Here is a 15,331-nt window from a genome sequence, read left to right as displayed (position 1 = left end):
ATGATTTTAAACCACTTATGTTGACCAAGTTTCACAAAACAAGCCCTAAGATTCACTGAACAAGGTCTGAGATTCACAAGACAAGGTCTGAGGTTCACCAAAAAAGGAAAAGGGCAAAATAGGGGACTTTGTGAAAGTAGGCCTTTATTTTGTGAATCTTAGATCTTATATTGTGAACCTATGGTCCTTTACCATTTCACTCCAAGTTTTACAAACTAAGATGTATGGTTCAACTGGTGCAATTTCGTAGCTAGTGTCTGTTTTGACAGTATAGTACCTTATATGATTCTTAGTTAGTGTGGTGTACCTCACAAAATAAGTTTTGTTTATACTTCTGCTAAGAAAGACTGATTTATCTTTTGTTCATACAGAAAGAAAAGCTCATCCGGCTTCTTAAACCAAAGTTGCCAAAGATCGACAAGTATTTTGTGGGCCTTGAAGTGTTTATCCCAAAATCAAATTTAACTTCTGATGAAATAGATAATGGCATCTATTTATTGAACATATTGGAGAATTACAAAGGAAACAAAAGTGATTGTCCAATAACCATATATACTGTAAGATTACTTTTTCAACTCTATTTATACATTGATAAATATAAATTTTTATAAGTTTGCAACATATTATTATTCCCCCTTTTCCATTTATAGGAAGCTCAGGTGAAGCATTTTGCATTGAGGGTGTGCTATCACATTATTACATGTGATAAGAACGTATTAAGAGATAGAGTGAAAAAAGATGCACTAGAATGGAGTCGTGTACCGCTGTAAGAACCTTCTTCTTTTAATATTATCAAATTTTTCTTGCAAAACCTTTAGTACTTTAGTTGATTAAATAATGTTATTTGTTCGTATTGTGGCAGTGGCTCTCAACCACTTCCTTACAGTGACCAGCAATTGTTGGATTATGTTTGCAGATCAAAATCGGCACAAACTAAATTGTATTGATTTTGCTTTGATTTTACAATATAAAAGTTATATGATTTTGCTTTGATTTTACAATATAAAAGTTATATTGTGAGAGATATTGACTAATTGCATTTCCTCAATATTTAAGTGACGCTATGGTGTCCACTCCGTGGATGGAAGTCACAAGACATGCTTTACAGACCCTTGGACCACGTGGCTTTGTTATGGATCAGGTAAGTATCATTTTCCTTTCCTTTTTCTTTTCATGTTTCATTTTACTTTTTTGTGAATCCTAGAACTTATTTTGTGAATCCTGGAACTTGTTTTCTGAATCTTGGAACTTATTTTGTGAATTTATTTTGTGAATCCTGGAACTTGTTTTGTGAATCCTGGACCTTATTTTGTGAATGATGGAACTTATTTTGTGAATCCTTTACCTATGTTTTGTTAAATTTGATTTTGTAGGTGATTGATATGTTTGGAGTTAAGTCCACACTCGGTAGATCACATCTCCTCTACTTGCCAACCACAGTATATGTGAGCTTCAAATACTTTAGATGTTGATATTCAAGTATTTGCTTTCTTAATGTTGCTCCTCTCTGGTTTATTAAAATGGTCCTACTTTTGTCACATGCAGACCGTTCATGAAGAACGCAACCCTTGACTATTTGGGGTCAATACACGAAGTCTGATTACATTCCATTTGATGGGAGCAATATCCAAAAGGTGAAAGATCCCTCTTCTACTATTTATGTTCTTTTTTATTTATTTTCGTTCATGTGTATTGTTAATTGGTTTGTCTATTGCAGGTTTTTATCCCTATGCTTAACGATAAGTGTCATCATTGGTGGGCTTGCGTTTGCGATTTAAAGCAAAAAGTAAATTTCATCCTCGACTCGAGCACCGATTTACATGCGGATCCTGATAACCACACAGCCCACGAGATTGTATGATTTTTTCCCAAAATATTTTGGAGTATTTATCTTTAGTTTCTTAAAAATATAACCCTGTCATTTTTTTATGTTCTATTGGCTTTTTCATGTTCCAGTTGTACCAAGTATCATCTGTTCTTTGTGGTGGTTCATCTGCATTTGAACCTTTGCGGTTGATGTACATGAACCCAATTGTCAACCTTAAAGTCCCTCAACAAAAAACATGGTATGTAACCATGTATCTTCGTTTTTTAGGCTATATTTGTGTTTTTATCGTACAAGTTTGAATGGTCCCTCTCTGACCAAAACCAAGTACCCAATCCCATATTGCTGAAATGAATGGTTGAATAGTTGATCTTCACTTGAGATGTTTCTTTTACTCATAAATGTTTATTTATTTGTAGTTTTGATTGTGGAGTGTTTGTGCTGAAATGGTTGGATGCGTTGGACAATGAAAGTTTATGAACCAACAGTGAATATTTTGAGGTATATATTTACGGGTTTTGCCTCCTACCTTGCCATTGCTACATATTAAATATATACTATACTGTATGAAAATCTCTTTTGCAGAAATTGCCTGACTATCGAAAGAAGATAATATTGGAACTTCTTAAATGGGATAAAAATACAAAAACGGTACACTTGCTTGACTTAAAATTAATTCAACGTCCATTTGGTCATAACTTTGGTGAACATCTCTTAATTGTTACTTGTTTTTGATGGTATAGGTGTTTCATTGATGACATGGCAGTCTTTTTGCAAGCAAATGATCTTTCTCCGATGGATATGTGTTCACTGGTGGACATCCCTTGCTTCAGCAGGCCTGCTATATCTATCTTGTGTTGATGTACTCAGTATTCGAAATGGTGAAATTCGGCCATATGACCTTGTTTGTTTGTAATGGTACCATGAATTGATTAGTCTGTAGTCTTGTATTTGATTAGTCGAGAATGTATTTAGTAGTCGAGAATGTAATGCTACAAGAAATTGTGAAACTTGGATTTGACCATAAGATGAGACGGGTGTACTTCGTATGACGGTCTTTTATTGAGAGACAAAGATGTTTAATGCAAGCCGCCTTCTCATTTGATTAGCATCTTTTTCTGTATTATGTACATTACATGATTAATGGATTCAGGTCTGGATATACCTTTGGCAATTACATGTTTAATGTCATCAACTAAAGGCTTTACTTCATTGGGAAACGATGCTGGATTCGGGCTAAATTGGGAAACGATGACATCGACTAAAGACTAAATTTTGATCAAAATCACAAAAATACTTAATGCTGGATTCAGGTCTAGGTTTCATAATTTTATGTTCCAGTTTCACAAGATAAGTTCCAGGATTCACAACATTGAGTAAAAGAAACATCTTAAGTGAAGATCAACTATTCAAGACTTAGTTTCACAATTTCATGCTCCAGTTTCACGTAATTAGTTCAAAGATTCTCATAATTAGGAGTCATGTATTCTTAAGTAAAGATTCACGTGGTCCAGTTTCACAAAATTTCGCAATTTCAAATTTCACTTCAACTTCCATATTCAGTGCTCTCTCTTCAACTTCCATATTCACTAACTGCTTCTCTTTTCAACTTCCATATTCAGTGCTCCAATTTCACATCCGTCTTCGCCATTATCCGCCATTATCATTGAGCTTTTCGTCTGCCATTAGCATTACCGTTTCTACTATCGCTATCATCCGTAAATTAGGTATTTTCTATCTACTTTCTCAAGTTTCGATTCATCCTCCTTTTGTTTCGTATTTTTCACCATAATTTTCAATCAACTTCTTTAGTTCGTCAAATTATTGTTTTTATTATGCAGGTTTTTGTTATTGAGGGTTTAGGGTTTTTGCCATTTTTTGTTAGTGAAGGTTTAGGGTTTTTGTTATTGAGGGTTTAGGGTTTTTTTAGTATATTTCGATTCTCTTGCGTATGGTTTTGTGATTAATTTATCGTTCTTTTGGATGCATGTTCTTTGGATGCATGTTCTTTGCCAGTTTTTAAATGTATTGTTGGTTAAGTTTTCAGTAGCTACATCTCATTTGCATTTCGTGAATCTAGGACCTACTTGTGTGAATCTAGGACCTAATTGTGCGAATCTCAGACACTGTTTTGTGAAACTAGAAGTTAATATTGTTATACTTGTTAATAAGTGCATGAAATCACCTTCTCTATTGTCAAACTTACTTAAAATGTTTACATTTTGGATTTTAGTTCTGATGTTATTTTGCCTTACTTGGTGCATAATAGGAAGTAAGCTAAAATGAAGCGACATGTTGAACCAGCTGCTGATTCTACGGAAGCACCTACTGAAGCTACTGAACCACTCTCTGAGCCACCTACAAAAAAGACAAGAATTTACAAAGACAGACTGCCTGTGTTGAGGACTCGGATGTCTCCTGCTGGGCTTTACAACTTTCTCAACAATAAGGAGAATCCACCATCAGATAAGCAGATTGAAGCTATACAAGAAATGGGATTTGGTTCCCTATTGCATCTTAAAACAGATGCTGGTCCGGGTCACTTGGCCTACTGGCTATTTTCAAGTTATGACCCCTTTACAGGATCGTTGTGTGATGGGAAACACCTTGTTTTAGAGGAAGATATCCATCTGTGCCTGGGATTGCCAATGGGTCCAAACATTGTCGAAGAAGCAAAAATTGGAGATAAGTGCCCTTCTTATGTGTCTGTTTTGGAGGAGTTCAGAAGTCAATACAAAGGTAGTTCCATTGAGGTCAAACACATTATGCAAAAGCTCTCTACACAAAGAGATGGTGGAGATGATTTCAAACGCACTTTCATCATTTATATATGCAATGCTCTTTTAGGCGGTGTTGTAGGCAATTAGGCAACTTTGAGACTTCTTAAAAGTTTGGTAAACACTGAGTTGATCTACGAATTCAACTGGTGCAATTTTATAAAACGTAAATTGGCTTCCTAAGTTGATTCTTGGCAAAAGGAGGAGTGGAAGATCAAAAAGCTGAAAGAAAATTGGTTTGGTGGACCTACTATGGTCTTGGGTTTTATTTATCTAGACCGATGTGTCTTCAAAGCACGCCTTGTTACTCGGCAGTTTCCAACGCTCTCAACTTGGACTAAAGAAGTTATATCCCAGAGACTTAAGGAGGAAGTGAATGACAAAAATTCGGACAATAAAACTTTCGGCAAGGGTTCTATTGAGCCTCCACTGGTCATCACTCAGCATAAGGCACATGCACTTTTGCCTACTATTGAGTTTAGGCAGTCTTCAAAGCCACCGAGTGCACCTTTGCCTACTATTGAGTTTAGGCAGTCTTCAAAGCGAACAAGTGAACAACAACATTCTGAAGATGAAGAACCTTCTGATCCTCCTACTGAGTTTATTAATAAACTTGCGCTTTCCGCAAATGTTGATCCTCTTCTACCTAATAATTCAGGTAGTACTACTGAGTTTGTTAATAAACTTGCGGTTTCCGCAAAGGTCATGGCTCAAGCTTTCATGGAGTACAAATCTCTTGCTAGCCAAGCTCTGAGCAAACTACCTTCCTTAGCAACAGTTTCCAAACTAGTTGCAGCTGTAGATGGTATGGCAGATGGTTTTAGGTTATCTCAAGAAGACAATAATGAGGAGGGTAATATACAGGAGAGTGTGGAGGTTAATGTCCAGGAGAGTGTGGAGGGTAATAGTGGGGATAATCTAGCGGAATTGTTGGAGGCATTGGACGTGATGGGTTATGCTTTGCAACAAATACAGTCACGTCGTTCACCACCAAAACCAGAATGCTAAATCATACCACTTCGTGAACCTTCAACGCTTTGTATTCAAGCTGATGAACAACCTGATCATCTTTTATCTCCCTCTCATAATACTGCAATTGATGATTTCCCTCCCGTCAATGATGATGTTCCTCACGTCAATGATGAACAACCTGACCATTCTGAGCCCACAGTGGTAGCGGATGATCATCATAATCAAGAACGGTGGGTTGAGTACAATAGGAGGAGAACAAGTGAAAGAGATATGCAAACAAGTTCCAGTGCTATTGATGATGTCCCTTCCGTCAATGAGCCCACTCACCCCACTGTGACTGTTCTAGCTACTCCTTCTACTCCTACTCCTCCTCCTCCTCTTGTGGTAGGGAACAGTGATCCTCCTTCTACACCATCTGCCAGTAAGGAGTTGAGTGCGTGCGATCAAATTATTACATGATCTGAGAACAGTGAGCCCACTCACCCCACCGTTACTGTTCTAGCTACTCATGCGACTTCTACTCCTCCTCTTGTGGTAGGGAACAGTGATCCTCCTTCTACACCAATTGTTTCCGGCCTTGATAAACCATCTGCCAGTAAGGAGTTGAGGGCGTGCGATCAAGAGAACCTATCCAGAGAAATAGTACAAAATGATGCACTAGAATGGCCTCGATACACTGACAATGAATTGCTGAATTTTGTTCAAAAGAAATCAAAGAAAACCCAACAGTAATGTCATATTTTTGCTTTGATTTTTTGATTTTTTTTATTGTAATAAATATATCTACTAATTGAATTTTATCAATAATGAAGTGAGGTTATGGTGTCCACTCCGTGGATGGAAGTCACAAGAGATGCTTTGCATAGCCTTGGACCGAAAGGCCTTATTATGGATCAGGTAAGTAACCCCTGAGTATTATTTTCCTTTTCCTCCCCATGTTTTCATTTTGTTCACGTCACTCGATGTGTATGTTTCCTAACAAATTTAATTTTGTAGGTCATTGATATATTTGGAATTAAGTGCACACTCAGTAGAAGAAATTTACTCTACTTGCCAACAACAATATTTGTCAGTCTCAAATCCTTTATATGTTGATATTCAAGTATTTTTGCGTTCTTAAAGTTGCTTTGTTTTTAAGATTGCCTTCTTGTGACTTGTAGGGTCTTCATCGAGAAAACAACCCCGTTATTTGGGGTCCATACATACAGAACAGTTACACTTCAGTTGATGGTAGCCATATCGACAAGGTCAGATATTTGTGATGTTTATTTTACTTATTTGTAGGTCATTGATATGTTTGGAACTTGTTTTGTGAATCTTGGAGCTTATTATGTGAATCTTGGAGCTTATTTTGTGAATCTTGGAGTTTATTTTTGTGAATCCTGGACCTTATTTTGTGAACTTATTTTGTGAATCCTGGACCTTATTTTGTGAATCCTGGATCTTATTTTGTGAATCTTTGAGCTTATTTTTTGAACTTATTTTGTGAAGTTATTTTGTGAACTTATTTGTGAACTTATTTTTTGAATCCTAGACGTTATTTTGTGAATCCTGGACCTTATTTTGTGAACTTATTTTATGTATCCTTGACCTTATTTGTGAACTTATTGTGTGAATCCTTGACGTTATTTTGTGAATCTAGGAGCTTATTTTGTGAATCTTGGAGCTTATTTTGTGAATCTTCGAACTTATTTTGTGAACTTATTTGTGAATCCTGGAACTTAATTCGTGAATCATGGACCTTGTTTTGTGAATCCTGCACCTTATTTTGTGAACTTCTTGACCTTAGTTTGTGAACTTGTTTTGTGAATCCTTGACCTTATTTTGTGAATCATGGACCTTATTTTCCTTATTATAGCATTAATCTCTTGGTTTGTCTTGTACATTTACTATCTCAGGTTTTTATCCCTTTCCATAGTAACACGATGCCGCAGCATTGGTGGGCTTGTGTCTGTGATATAAAGCAGGGAAAAAATTTCATCCTTGACTCATGTGTGGCTGTTAATGTGGATCCTGACAACAAGCATGCCAAAGAGCTTGTATGATTTTTTTTTTCCAAAATATTGTTATTGCCTTTTCTTTTAAAAGTATACTCCAAAATATATTTTGATCTTATATATTATTGCCTTTTCTTTTTCAGATACATCATGTTTTATCTATTTTGGGAGAGTCATATAAATCTTTGTAGTTCAAGCACACGAACGAATTTGTCAATCTCGAAGTCCCTCAACAAACAAGGTATGTAAGCATGTATCTTTTTCCTTTTGTTAACAGATCAATAGTTATTATTTTGAGCTTGTTGATTTTAAAACATTTACTGTTTTTTTTTGTCTAGTTATGATTGTGGAGTTTTTTTGTTGAAGTGGTTGAGTGCCTTGGACGATGATAGTTTATGGACCAAAAGTGAATATTTTGAGGTAAGTTCATTAGTATACGAAAATAAAGGCTTATCTTGTAAATCTCAGACATTGTTCAGTGAATCTTAGATCTTTTTTTATGAAACTTGGTCATTATAAATGGTTTAAAATCAACAAGCTCTGAGATTCACTGAACAAGCTCTGAGATTCACTGAACAAGGTTTGAGAATCACAAAACAAGGTTTGATATTCACCACATAAAGATAGGTTGGTTGTCTATATACTTCATTAATATATGTCGCTCTTTGCAGAAATTGACACAATATCGAAAATCGATCATATTGGGACTACTTATATGGGATAAAAATACTAAAAACGTACACTTCATTGTCTTAAAAATGATGTGAAGTTCATTTCTTCATAACTTTGGCCACTACAAAGAAAAGGTTCCATAGTGACGGAAAACTCCGTCGCAAATATGTTAATCCCGTCGCAAAAATCGATCTTGCGACGGATTTAACCCGTCGCTCTATTTCGTCGCAAAATTTGGTTTTGCGACGGTAATTCCGTTGCAACTAAATATCTGCGACGGATCAAAGCGTCGCATAAACCCGTCGCAAAAGAGAGACTTGCGACGTAAATTCCGTCGCGTTGCACTGTTCATTCGAGGCCACGTAGGCACGTTGGTCAAACAGAAAGTCAACATCTGCGACGGAAAATCCGTCGCAGATCACTGTTCAAACAGGCCACGTAGGCACTTAAGTCAACCAGAAAGTCAAAATCTGCGACGGAAAATCCGTCGCAGATCACTGTTCATATGGGACACATGTCCCCAAAGTCAACATCAAAGTCAAACCTTGCGACGGATTTTCCGTCGCTAATTCCGTCGCAGGGATGAAATACCCAGTGGGTTTACAGCGCTTTTCCAGTGCCCAAATTGATTTGAAAGCAATTACATATACTCCCGGTTTCCTACAAACATACAGAAAATCTAGCAATTGACAAATTCACAACTCGTTCAAGACGAGATTTCCAAACAACGTCTTCACATTAACTTAAAATAAAAGGTTTACAACCGTTTAGTACAATAATTGTTCAACAAAGAAAGCCAAATAAGTCCATAAACTACGGGGTAGGAATGATAACTACTAATCAACAAACAACTACATCAATACACGGGAGTGGGAGTAGGAGTAGGCCTAGCATTGTCGCCACCATCATCATCAAAGTCATTTCTAGCTTGAGATGGACCTCCGGGGTTACAAGTTTGAGTGGTAAAACCTTGTTGGCTCAAGAACTCCTCTATTGCCGCACGCCTTTGAGATTGTTCGGCCTCGACTTGCTTATGTCGGGCATTCTCTTTTGCGACTCTACCAACAAAAACCGGAGTATGAGGAGTAGAAAAGAGGTTACCAGTCGAGCAGCGGTGGTGCTCCCAAATTTGTGGTGCTGCATTTCCCGCGCCAAGTACTCTACCTTTCTTATCAAATCCTCCATGTTCTTCAATATAAATCTCATTATCATCAATGTTCTCGACCCCTTGACTCTGAAGCTGAGTTTTCTTTGAGATGATTTTACCCATCAGAATCACAATTAGATAAAACATAGAGGTGTGCACGTTCATATTCGTTATCTTCCAAAAATCTTTCACGACATTTTCCAGAAGTAGTGCCCTCATGATCTTGACATAGCTCGGGCAAGGTAGAATACTTCGCCTTTTTCTGACCTATGTCAAGGTCTTTTCCTTTTGTGTCTATATGATCTTCAAAGTAAAAAGAACAAAAATTTGCTACTTCTTCAAGCAAATATGCGTTGCATAATGACCCTTGAACACGAGCTTTATTTCCAATTTTTTTTTTTCAAATGATTCAAGAACCTACAAAAAAATTGGTTAAGAATGAATGAAATTAAGTAATAACCTTAAAAGGCTTCGTAAAAAATATTGATATTACCTCTCAAAAGGATACATCCACTTATATTACACAGGACCACCCACTTTCACTTCATATGGCAAATGAATTGGCAGATGTTCCATTGAGTTAAAAAATGAAGGTGGAAGTATTTTTTCCAATTTGCAGATTATCTCGACAATATTTTTCTCGAGACTTGTTATTTTTTCAATTTGTACTGATGAAGTGCACAAGTCTCTGAAAAATTGACTAATCACAGTTATGGCATTCCACTCATTTTTAGGGAGAAGGTGCCTTAAAGCAACCGGCAGTAAACGCTCCATAAACACATGACAGTCATGGCTTTTCAAGCCATGTAGCTTCAACTCATTCATATCGACACATCTTCTCAAATCTGAAGCATATCCGTCTGGAAACTTTAAATTACATATCCAATCACACAACACTTTCTTCTGCTCTTTTTTCAAAACGACTGAATCCACCTTTCGCGACCTTGAACAAAGTTGTAAGATGTCTTTTTGTGCATTTAGGTTCAAGGTTGTCTTGTCTTTTCTATCCATCACCGTGTGAATTAGTTGTTCGAAAAAAAATTTCTCAATATGCATGACATCAAGGTTATGTCGAATTAGTAGTGTGCTCCAATATGGAAGCTCCCAAAAAATACTTTGTTTCCACCACCCAATTCGTTTCGCTTTAACCGTCTTCAATTCATGGTCAGATGCATCCACGATTTTTGGTAAATCTTTCACACATTCCCACACTTGTTCGCCCGATAACCTCGTTCCAGCAACATCGTTCTCTATTCTTCCTTTTCGAAAGTGGACTTTATCCTTGCGAAAAGTATGATCAGTGTCTAAATATTGTCTATGACAATCAAACCAACTCCATTTTTACGCTATCTTTGAAGCCAAGTCGATTTAGTCTCTTTTTCGTACAACATGGACATGCATTCTCACCAGCAGTTGACCAACCAGATAACATGCCATAAGCAGTAAAGTCGTTGATCGTCCATAGGAGTGCGGCTCTTAAGTCGAAGTTTTGTTTCATAGACACGTCATATGTAAACAATCCCGTGTCCCACAATTGCTTCAACTCGTGAATTAGAGGCTGTAAATAGACATCAAGGTTTTGTTTGGGACTCTTTGGTCTAGGAATAATTAATGTTAAGAACATAAATTGTCTTTTCATGCATAGCCAGGGTGGTAAATTGTAAGGTGTAAGCATCACCGGCCAGCATGAATATGTGTTCCCGAATGGCCCAAAAGCCGAGAAACTATCAGTGCAAAGTCCAAGTCTAACATTCCGAGGCTCAGATGCAAAAGAAGGATGAAGATGATCAAAATGTTTCCACGCCTCACTGTCACTTGGATGAGACATTGTCCCACTAACTCGGGGGTTTTCATAATGCCAACGCATTTGTTCCGCGAGGTTTTTTGTGGCATAAATTCGTTGCAAACGTGGCCCTATTGGGTAATAATTTAAGAAATTTTCGGGGACCCTTTTGCCATTTGCATTCTTTGCACTTTTGTACCTAGCTCTACCACATTTTCTACACTTGTCGAGAAGAGCGTCGTCCATCCAAAAAAGCATACATCCATTAAAACAAGCATCTATCTTTTCATGAGGAAGTTGAAGAGCTTTGAGAACATTTTTGGTTTCATAGAAGTTACGCATCAAAATATGATCTTGAGGAAGAAGGTCTCCCATGAGTGACGTGAAACCATCTACACATTTATGGGCTAAGTTGTGTTCACATTTCAGAGCGACAAGCCTTGCAGCCGACTGTAGCAATGAGAGTCGACATCTCTCGTAGACAGGTTGCTCGGCACGTTTTAACATTTGAAAAAAGGCTAATACATTGGGATTTGGAGATTCATCAACCACCTCGGCATTAAGAGCTTCTTCCCTAATTTGATCAATGCTATCGCGCAACGCATCCTCTACCATATCCCTATAAGGATTGTCAGAGGGCATTGCCATTTCCTCTTCCTCAACGGGGAATTTCTCTCCGTGACACACCCAATCATAATAGTTGTCACAAAAACCCTTTAGACCAAGGTGTTTTTGTACTTCTTGTTCAACTAAAAACTGTTTATTTTTGCACTTACTACATGAACACCTAATTTCTTTATTTCTAATGAATTCGTCTTGTTGCTTAACATAATCAATGAATTTATTAACCCCTATTACGAATTCCTTCCTTAATTTTTTATTGGAATCCAACCTTTCATACATCCAGTTTCGTTCTAATCTCTTCATTGAAAATCTACATATATATTAGTAAATAAAAATTATTAATAAAAATGGTAAGAGCATTCATAAACTTATCTTTGAATTTTTCATACAACAACAACAACAACAACAACAACAACAACAACAACAACAACAACAACAACAACAACAACAACAACAACAACAACAACAACAACAACAACAACAACAACAACAACAACAACAACAACAACCAAAGACAACCCACAACGCAAAAAAATACTTTCAAAGTATTGGGGTCCTTATCTCTCCAACCTAAACCCATCTTTGAATCTTTCATACCATTAGTAAATACCCATTTTTTTTTTCTTGATTGTAATGAGACAAAAATTGGCAAACACTTCCTTACAGTTCTCCAAATACATTATTTAGAATGAATTCTCACTCTACATATGTATTCGGAGAACATTAAAGGAAATGTCAACCAAATTTTGTCTCATAACAATCAAGAAAAAAATTGAGTATTTACCACCTAAATGGCATAAAAGATTCAAAGACGATCAAAACGGGGACTATTCAAGAATTACACCTAATGTGTAATCCCTGAACGGGTACTAGGTCAAAAATATATTAACAATCACAACACAAGCATAAGATGAATTAATATTTGTAAAAAAAATATACATGACACAAATGTACACAACTTATCAAAACAAACTTAATAATTACTAATAAATCTTATAAAACTAAGCAAAAGTAGAGTAAGCATCCTTAAATTGGTTTAAACATCATAAATTGTCTTTTGATTAAACTAAATCATTTTAATAATCCTAAACTTAATTAAATTAAGCATTATAAAATTGATTTAAACATCCTAAATTGGCTTTTAACTAAATTAAACTACCCTAATAATCCTAAACATTCTAAATTAGATATTAATTAAACTAATATATTTTACCATTCCTAAACTTAATTAAACTAAGTATTATAAAATTGATTTAAACATCCTAAATTGGCTTTTAACTAAATTTCACTATCCTAATAATACTAAACATCCTAAATTGGCTTTCAACTAAACTAAACAATCCTAATAATACTAAGCATCCTAAACTAATCATAATTAATTTAAACAATAACCATAAACCCTAATTAATCAAAATAGTAAAATAAATTAAACAAACCTTAAATTAATTAAGAGATGGAGACAAGGGAGAAGAGCGGCGGCGGCGGGAGCAAACGGCGGCGGCGAGCTCGGCGGCGGCAGAAAAAAAAAGGGAAAGGGGAAAGGAAAAAAGGGAAAGGGGAAAGGAGAAGAAAGGGGAAAAGGGAAAGGAGAAAGGAGAAATAGGAGGAGTGATTTGGGGAGTAGGGTGGTGGTGGGAGTGGTGGTGGTGGGAGTGGTGGTAGTGAGATTGAGGGAGACGGAGTTTTGGGTGATTTGGGGTAAATAATTGAAGAGTGATAATGAAGGGGGAGGAAGACGCTGCAGCCCGTATAAAGAAATCATGCGACGGAAATTCCGTCGCAAAAATAAAATAATAATAAATCCTGCGACGGAATTTCCGTCGCAGACTTAAAATAATATTTTTTTTTCCAGCGTGGTAAGAGGTGTACAGCTGGACACTTTAAAATTTCTGCGCGGAAATTCCGTCGCACAGAAAATATTATTTTAATATAGCGACGGAACTTCCGTCGCAGAACTTATTATTATTTTATTATCGCGACGGAATTTCCGTCGCAGACCTTCCCGCCATGTCAGAAAATTTGGCTGTCTGGGAAAATAGGCTGCAACGGAAAGTCCGTCGCACAGCATGAGGTCCGTCGCAGTGTCCGTCGCAGGTTTAAATTTTTTACGGATTAATATTCCGTCGCAGTGTGTCCGTCGCATCGAAACGTTTTTTTGTAGTGGGCGAATATTTCGTAAATAAGTCGATTGTACTTGTTTTTGGTTGTATAGGTGTTTAATTAAAGACGACAATTGTCCGTGAAGTCATAATATGCAAAAGTGGGTCGAGGCTCCTGTAAAGATTGTTGCCTTCATCAACTCTTGTAAAGATATTTGATAGTTGTAAAGTCGTAATAATTTTTCAGGGTCACTTATGTGACTTATGTAGCTAATTTGACATTGAGTTGAGAAAAAGTGGGTCGAGGCTCCTGTAAATATTGTTGCCTTCATCGACTCTTGTAAAGATATTTGATAGTTATAAAGTAGATGATTTTAAACCACGACCAAGTTTGACATTGACATTGACATTGAGTTGAGCAAAAGGTCTGAGATTCACAAGATAAGGTCTGAGATTCACAAAATTAAGAGCAAAATAGATGATTTTAAACCACGTCCAAGTTTCACAGAACAAACCCTAAGATTCACTGAACAAGGTCTGAGATTCACAAGATAAGGTCTGAGATTCACAAAATTAAGAGCAAAATAGATGATTTTAAACCATGACCAAGTTTCACAGAACAAGCCCTAAGATTAACTGAACAAGGTCTGAGATTCACAAGATAAGCTCTGAGATTCACAAAATTAAGAGCAAAATAGATGATTTTAAACCACGACCAAGTTTCACAGAACAAGCCCTAAGATTCACTAAACAAGGTCTGAGATTCACAAGATAAGGTCTGAGATTCACAAAATTAAGAGCAAAATAGATGATTTTAAACCATGACCAAGTTTCACAGAACAAGCCCTAAGATTCACTGAACAAGGCCTGAGATTCACAAGATAAGCTCTGAGATTCACAAAACTAAGAGCAAAATAGATGATTTTAAACTACGACCAAGTTTCACGGAACAAGCTCTAAGATTCACTGAGCAAGGTCTGAGATTCACAAGATTCACTGAACAAGGTCTAAAATGATAAAAACGCTTGATGCTAGATTCAGAACCAAGTTTCACAATTTTACGTTCCAGTTTCACAAAATAAGGTCCGGGATTCACGGGATTCACAACATTGACAAAAATAAAACGAGCTTTAAAACTTGTCTTCTTCAATCGTCATCTCTATTCTCGTTGCTTAAGAATACTCCATTACATTGACAAAAATAAAACAAGCTTAAAACTTGTCTTCTTCAATCGTCATCTCTATTCTCATTGCTTAAGAATACTCCATTACATCATTCTTCATTCTCGACCTCTTCCTCTTCTTCCGATGTGTCTCCCTATGTGAAGAATCAAACCTTTATTAGATACTTTTTTTTAGAAAAAAAAAAGAATTAGTAGACAATAGTAGTTGCGTTTTCAAGCAATACTAAAATGAAAAGACAATAGTAGAATTAT

The 15,331-nt window shown here is 36.4% G+C and overlaps 1 long non-coding RNA gene across 1 annotated transcript; it reads left to right on the top strand.

Annotated features, from left to right (window-relative positions):
- The first annotated feature begins 873 nt into the window (after nucleotides 1-873).
- On the top strand, nucleotides 874-1,411 carry LOC141609048 (uncharacterized). The gene is made up of 3 exons (XR_012527164.1): nucleotides 874-940; nucleotides 1,057-1,141; nucleotides 1,374-1,411. It is a non-coding gene; the product is annotated as an uncharacterized LOC141609048 (long non-coding RNA).
- The last annotated feature ends 13,920 nt before the right edge of the window (nucleotides 1,412-15,331 follow it).

The sequence above is a fragment of the Silene latifolia genome, chromosome 10 (assembly GCF_048544455.1).
Source record: "Silene latifolia isolate original U9 population chromosome 10, ASM4854445v1, whole genome shotgun sequence".
Taxonomy (NCBI): Eukaryota; Viridiplantae; Streptophyta; class Magnoliopsida; order Caryophyllales; family Caryophyllaceae; genus Silene; species Silene latifolia.
The sequence above is the reverse complement of the archived record's forward strand: the minus strand, read 5'-3'. Positions and strand labels throughout refer to the sequence as shown.